Below are 7,622 nucleotides of genomic sequence, written 5' to 3'. Positions count from 1 at the left end.
AATGGTTGTGAATTATCTTTATGGTGATATCGCAAGGAGAAGATGGTAAGCCTTCATGGTGTTGGTGTGCCTTCGTGGTAATACCTACCCATCCGACGGTGACAAGTTTCCTTTCAACGAAGTGAAGATCATAATACATCTTCGTCTGTGTGGTGTTTGGTTATTCCTAACCCTAGCTCATTTACTTGTGGTTTATTTTGCTCACTTGACCTTGCAAGCATCATGTAGTTGCATATCTCACCGTTGTATTATTTTGGCCTACACTTTATATTACACATAGCCTAAACTTGCTAATAATCAAAGGGAATTCCTAGTTGTCCCTATTCACCCCCTCTAGGTCCATCTTGATCCTTTCACTATCCCTATTTCCCCCACCACCCCAATCTCTCTTCTTTGTATTATCGATCAATAAACAAATAATTACAATTACAAAAGGTTGTCAACAATCCATGCTGACCGCGGGGCGGTAGGGGGTGGGGGTGGGTAAGAGAATAACTATACAATGTACAAATCTAGGCAAACATATATGTTCATTGAGGCTGGCCATGCTCTATATATACATGCATCCTTGCCGGGCTATGTACACCCAATCTCCATCCATCATTGCTGATTGATCCTTGATTAATCAGCCGAGAGCCGGAGATCGATCATGCCTATGGCAGCAGCGCAAGGGAAGCTAAGTCCGGAGGCCATGGACAACAAAGTTATCAGCAACGGCAGCGCCAAGGACTACCTGGACCCTCCTCCGGCGCCGCTGGTCGACGCCGGTGAGCTGGGTAAGTGGTCTTGGTACCGTGCCGTCATCGCCAAGTTGACCGCCACGCTGCTCTTCGTCTACGTCGCTGTGGCCACCGTGGTCGGCCACAAGCGCTAGACGGACGCCCAGGCGTGCAGCAGCGCCGGCGTACTGGGCATCACGTGGGCCTTCGGCGGCATGATCGCGGTCCTCGTCTACTGCACCGCCGGCATCTCCGGCGGCCACATCAACCCAGCCGTGACGTTCGGGCTACTGCTGGCGCGCAAGGTGTCCCTTCCCAGAGCCTTCCTCTACATGGTGCCGCAGTGCGTCGGCACCGTCTGCTGTGCGGCGCTGGTGAGGGCCGTCCACGGCGGCCACCACTACACGCTATACGGCGGCGGGGCCAACGAGCTCGCGCCGGGCTACTCCAGGACGGCCGGACTTATCGTTGAGATCGCCGGCGCCGGAACCTTCGTGCTAGTGTACACAGTGTTCTCCGCCACGGACCCCAAGTGCATTGCAAGAGACCCGCACGTCCCGGTGCTTGCGCCGCTGCTCATCGGGTTCGCCGTGCTCATGGTGCACCTCGCCACCATCCCCGTCACCGGCACCGGGATCAACCCGGCGAGGAGCTTTGGTGCCGCCGTGGTGTATTTTGTGCAGCCACTGAAAGGACAGCCACTCTTATATATGTAACTATCACATGTTTCTTTTGTGCAGAAAATCAAATCAAATCAAATAAGACCCTCCTCCCTTGAGCTCCTTCCTTCCTTCTAAGGAAGATCATCCTCCTCCTCCCCTTCCGAATCGTCCGCTACGACCACGAAGCCGCAACGGACCGCCGAACAGTCTGCTCAGCAGTGTTTGGTTCAGCCCTCCTATCCCTCGCGCCGTGCCAGAATGCCAGACCCGTGACGCCAAGCCCTGCCACCTGCTGCGCCCATTGTCCCGTGACGACTCACTGCGGGGAATGCCGCATGTACGGGGATCCAGGTAGTAATTCAGTACCAGGCCGTTCCCGCGAGGAACGACCCCGAGGTCTCGTGACAGTGCCTTCCCCACTATTTTGGACATGAGATATGCTGGGAAGGAGGTACATACATGATTAGTAAGCACATGTTCGCAATGGGAAAAATGAATTATCTATCTCCACGGTTGCACGACAACTCACCATATGTAGTAGAGACCATCGATTGCCTGTTTCTGAACTCTCCCAAGAAGCTCAACCTTCACCACCCCGCCAATACACAGAACCGGGCGTGGTAACTTGAAGGATTGCAAAACATTTTCCTGAACTATTAAATCACACATAATAATGTTACTTACTTACATACAGCACAAGGCGACTGCAAACATCTAGATATTAATATATTACTCAGAACAAAATACAGGTAATGAACACTTATAGAACACTGCTTGAGATAGGTCGATCAAATGCAATTTCTTCATGCTCAGCTTTTCAAGAATTGTTCATGCTCTATATAAGCTGTTTGATTTATTTCTACAAGAGAATAGATCCTTATGTGCAGCGTGCAAAAGACGACATATAGGCCTGGGAATATCAATCAGATATCTATTAAACTGGCCTGCGAAACCTTTTTTTCCAAAAGCAACTGACCTGCAGCATTGGGAATTCTGGAGATGTATAGGTCCAGACGTAGTTTCTGTCATCAATCAACTGGCCTTCATTTTCATCAGACAAGTGCTTCAGGGCGTAGCGGTGACCTTGGACTTGGATAGCCCATCTGGACCCGGATGCTCTTGGGCGAATATATCGGGTCGCCATGCTGGAAAAACGCTGCAACGACGCATGGTGGGAAGTATTGTTATTATTTAACACACACACACACACACACACACACATGAGGCCTTTTAACTTGTTTTGAACCAGCCATATATACAGAAAGAAAGAAGGGAAGACAAGAAACCAACAAACCTTTGAATGGCTGCAGCTTGATCTCTTGGATGAGGCAGAGATCGGCCTGGAGGCGATATATGAGGCACTCGGGCACGGCGGGGTCCCTCTGGCCGCCGCTGGACCAGTAGGAGGGCCTGTTGGACTCAAGGTGGTCGACGGGCTCGAGGGTGTTCTCGATGGTCTCCTTGGGGAAGTTGTCGGTGCTGGAGGCGCCGATGCAGTGGATGATGCAGTTCCTTGGCTTGTAGGGCGAGAGGAGGCCATGGCCGAGGTGCGTGTACACCCTGTGGTCCCGGTGGAGCTTCTCGTCCTCGGCGCGGAGGCTTGGCCCGGCAGCAGAGTGTTGGTCCTGCTGGCATCGAGAGGGGTTTCTGGTGGAGCTGGAGCCTGAGGTGGTGGTGGTGGTGACGTCGACTTGGGTGAAGGTGGAGACCTCCGGGCAGGCACGCAGGCACTGCAGCTTGCTGAACTGGTTGTCGATAACTGGACATATATATAGACACAAGACAAGAAAGAGAGATTGAGTTACTGAGGATCGGAAATCAGGAGTGCTTCCTAAACTAACCAGGTAGAGCAGAATCTATATAGGTAACCCTATAGAAAAATAGATGGATGCATAGAGGGGAGGGGAGGGGAGGCCAGATCCAGAGATCCAGAGAGAGGTACCGAATTGTCGCCAGGATCGGGAGACGGCGGATGCGCGTGCGAGGTCGGCGGGGTGGTGGAGCATGGTGAAGACGGTGGCGGAGGTGTCGGGGCCCAGGTAGTCGACGAAATCCGCCGCCGGCGCCGGCGAGGAGGAGGAGGAGCATGAGGAGGAATCCTCCATGTCCATGGCTCTGGTAGTCCCAAGAAGGAACCCTAGCCCGTTCCGTCCGCTAGTCTGGTGGGATATATAGGGGATGAAATTCGCCGAGCCGACCATCTCTTCTACAATCAATCATTCATTCTCTGCTCTGATCTGAGGAGGAGTGGAGCGACAAATAGAGAACAGATATTGGATTTGATTTGGGGGAGGGGAACCGAATCCACCAAAATCCCCCGCTTTGTGCTGGGTAGGGTTGGGAGTAGGTAGGGGAGGAGGGGAATGCCAGAGTGGCAAAGGAAGACATCCTCGAGTCTATCCTATCCGGTTTGAGCCAAAAGGACATGGCGCATGAGTGGCTTTCCTCAAACAAGGAGGAGGCGCCCGCGTTTCTCACCCGGCATGACCACAAAGCCGCTCACTCAACAATCTCATGACAACTAGTTTAGTTTGCTAGTTGAGCCAAGAGTGAGGTGGTAGTGTCATGGATTAGGGGTCACTCACCACGTCGTCTCCCGATCAGGTGGGCCGCCCGAGGACCTTCGTGGATTCACTAAGGGGGCATCTCAAGGAGGCCCGTGACGCATAGAAAGGCATGTTTCTAAAGACTTGACGCATACTCCAAAACTTAGAGGTCGTTGGTTGCTCCCGTGTGCATGCTTGGGATCCCATGCGTAAGGGTGATGTAGCCTAAAAGCAAATATTTACCTCAGTTAGAGAACTAAGGTCATCAATCCAGTAGGAGTTTCTTCCAACGAAAAATGTAAGCAATACAGTAGAGATAAGTATTTTCTCGGTTATAAAACCAAGGTTATCAATCCAGTAGGAAAACCAAGCAACACTATATAAACAGCATCTGCACACAAATAACAAATAATCGTACCATGTTGGCATTGTATCATGGTGAACAAAATATTTATTATTGGGAGGGATCAACTTAGTCACTTACTTGGCACACGGGCCATGCCTTTGTATAACACCCACAAGTACAGAGATCTATATTATGAAAAGCCTCCCTCGAGCTTTTGGGGTCATCTTTTACTAGGTCGGTTGTTTGCTCTAGAGCTGGAACCCAATATTAAATGACCAAGTAAATGATTTGAAACATGATTTTTTTATGAACAAATATACAAGTCTATTTATAGCCAAAGATGGTTAGAGAGAACCCAATCTGGAGTTTACACAACTACAAGTGGAAAATACTAGTAGTACAGGGTTTGGACCGGCCAAAAATTTGAAAGGGAGAGAAAGACACGGCTCATGATCGGATCCAAGGACAAGGGCGCCAATGACCAATACCAGTGAATATGGCTCATACAAAGGAGTTAATGATTCAGAAAATAGTCCTTACATAATAGAACACTTGGCATGCCAACAATCATTGTCACCACTCTTTTCGTAGGCGTATGCCAACAAATCCTACCTTGATCACCACGTTCTCCGCCCTGTGTCTGGTGGTTACCGTCGCTCGTTTCCTCCCGATAAACAATAACATATTAATATCAAGAGTACACCCCACCTCTGCGATTTGGCACGCTGATAAAGAGCTAGTCAAGACATCAATGATGCACACATCTAAATTATTGAAAAAGGGAAAAGGAAAAAAATTGACGTGGCCCCAATAGTCAGTAGCAACATTGACCACCCTTGTAGCAGCACCCAAACTGCGAGAATTTTTCTCCAAAAGCGATGCCTCTCAAAATGAAATGATGTATGTGCGACTTAGGAGGTCAGATCATGTGATTTCACCCAGAAGAGCAAATTTGAGGCTTTGAGCAGTGGTTGCCCCAACTTGTTTGTAATCCTCTGGCTCCTTGTCGATGATCGGCTAGCACGGCGGCAAAGTCACATTTGAGGGCGCCATTCCACGAAAAACACGTACGGCGATCACGAAAATGAAAAGAAAGCTAGCAGCTCACATTTGGACGTCGGGCAAAAAACTCGACCGTTGGTGGAAGAAGAAGAAGAAGAAGAAAAAGCAACCGTTGGATATTTACACATTAGGGGATATAGGGGGTAACACTGTCCCTAGAAATTCCTTTTTTCCTTTTCTTTTTGTTGAGAATTGAACAAAAAAGAAATTATAGAAGATGTTTTCTTCCCCCCATTAAGCCCGAGCCATAGAGTAAGAGTGAGATGATTTTTCCAAATTCATCATATAATTTCTCTATGGCTCGATAGAATTAAGAAGAAAAATTCGTAACTTCAAGAAAAAAACGGAATCATTCTCCATGATCACATGTGAGTATCCACGGGGCTGGGCAAAGACTACCCGCTCCCGTAGAGCCAGCAGTTCGCCAGTTATGCTATGAAAGGATCCAAAACTCCCGACAGTGGCTTGCACCAATCTCCAAGAATGCTAAGTGAGAGTGAGCTACTCCTCGTGCTCCTCCCGCGGATGCATCATCAAGCACCAATCCGTCGGTGTTGATTTTTATCCAGCCTGCCTCTGGCCGTCTCCAAGTTTGGCTTGTTGTCGGCTGTGTCGAACGTCCCGGGATTTCCAGGAGGGAGATAGTTTCATGTACCCATTTGATTGCCGTACTGGGTCATATCCATCTTTGATCATGAGTTCGTCTATTGCGTGTAGACCAAATAGAGTGCATGATGGTAATGATCTTGCATCGGACATCGTCTAAGAACATCTGATCCATCAATATGTCACATGCCCAAGTCTCTGGATGTATCTTCATTAGATGAATATCAGACCAATTCTTGGTTGCTGCCCAATTGTTTTTGCATGCGTACAGGAGACCAGTGCATGCATCAAAGTTTCATCCATGGCCTGGAATATGTCACACCAGCCCATGGGTATGATATGTCTATACTTTAGGGTCATGGAGTCCGGTAGAATACCGCGAAGTACTCTCCACCAAAACACACGAACCTTTGGTATAACATCTAGCTTCCAGAGCGCAGTGAATAACTGTTTGTTTGCTAATGAAGGAATCGTCCTTTTCCTCTAGAGTACTTTGCTTCTTCCAAGTCATGAAAGAGCAATACACCAATTTAATAGTATGTTGTCCTGACGTTTCCAATGCCCATGCCAAAGAACGTTCACCACCGGATGAGTTCAACGGGATGTTCAGAATTGCCGCCGCATCTGTGTGAAGGAAATTTTAACGAACAAGATTCACATTCCAATTACCTGTGTAATCATTAATCAGGTCGGAAAACTTCAAATTTCAGTGTTGGTATGTTTGGGATCCATTGGTCATTCCATGTGGAGATAGTCCACCCGACTCCAACCCTGTGAATAAGACCAACGTCCAATGCTTTCCTACAAGCCACGATCGCTCTGCAAGTTGAGGACGCATGGGTAGGTATAGTAGCTTGCACCAAATCTGTATGCGGATAGTACTTCCCTTTTAGTACACCGAGAACATAATGCAGATAATCTCCCTCCATCTCCTCTTCTGGTTGCGCTTGGCGAGGCCCTACTATAATTCCAGCCGTCTCCCTGGCCGAGGTCCCATCTACTCTCCCCCTTTGCTTACTGGATCAAGGAGGAGGAGACGTCACTGAGCCGTACGTGTGCCTAACTCGGGGGTGCCGTCGTGCAGCGTTGGATCAGGTTGGATCACGAAGATAGTTTGACTACATCAACCATGTTATAAATGCTTCTGCTTTCGGTCTACAGGGGTACGTAGACACTCTCCTCACTCATTGCAATGCATCTCCTAGATTAGTTCTGTTGGGGAACGTTGCAGAAAAATTAATTTTTTTCCTACGATTTCACCAAGATCCATCTATGAGTTCATCTAAGCAACGAGTGATAGGAGTGCATCTACATACCCTTGTAGATCGCGAGCGGAAGCGTTCAAGAGAACGGGGATGATGGAGTCGTACTCGCCGTGATCCAAATCACTGATGACCACGTGCTGAACGGATAGCACCTCCGCGTTCAACACACGTACGGAGCGGATGATGTCTCCTCCTTCTTGATGCAGCAAGGGGGAAGGAGAGGTTGAGGAATAAGACTCTAGCAGCAGCACGACGGCATGGTGGTGGTGGAGAAGCAGTACTCCGGCAGGGCTTCGCCAAGCAACCGCGGGAGGAGGAAGAGGTGTAGCAGGGGGAGGGAGGCGCCAAGAGTCAGGGGTGCGGCTGCCCCTCCCTCCCTCCCTTTATATAGGCCCCCAGGGGGGGGGGCGCCGGCT

At 49.3% G+C, this 7,622-nt stretch overlaps 2 pseudogenes across 1 annotated transcript; one reads left to right on the top strand and one right to left on the bottom strand.

Annotated features, from left to right (window-relative positions):
- The first annotated feature begins 649 nt into the window (after nucleotides 1–649).
- Nucleotides 650–1,435, top strand: LOC147977481 (aquaporin PIP2-2-like; annotated as a pseudogene).
- LOC147977480 (F-box protein At4g00755-like) lies at nucleotides 1,384–3,770 on the bottom strand (annotated as a pseudogene). Its single transcript, XR_015601920.1, has 5 exons — nucleotides 3,324–3,770; nucleotides 2,676–3,140; nucleotides 2,358–2,537; nucleotides 1,911–2,029; nucleotides 1,384–1,821 (listed from the first exon to the last, which is right to left on the bottom strand). The product of XR_015601920.1 is annotated as an F-box protein At4g00755-like (transcript).
- Nucleotides 3,771–7,622: the final 3,852 nt, after the last annotated feature.

Source organism: Triticum urartu, chromosome 4A, assembly GCF_056163025.1.
Source record: "Triticum urartu cultivar PI428250 chromosome 4A, HENAU_Tu73, whole genome shotgun sequence".
NCBI classification, from domain to species: Eukaryota; Viridiplantae; Streptophyta; class Magnoliopsida; order Poales; family Poaceae; genus Triticum; species Triticum urartu.
This window is presented reverse-complemented; position numbering and strand designations above follow the sequence as displayed.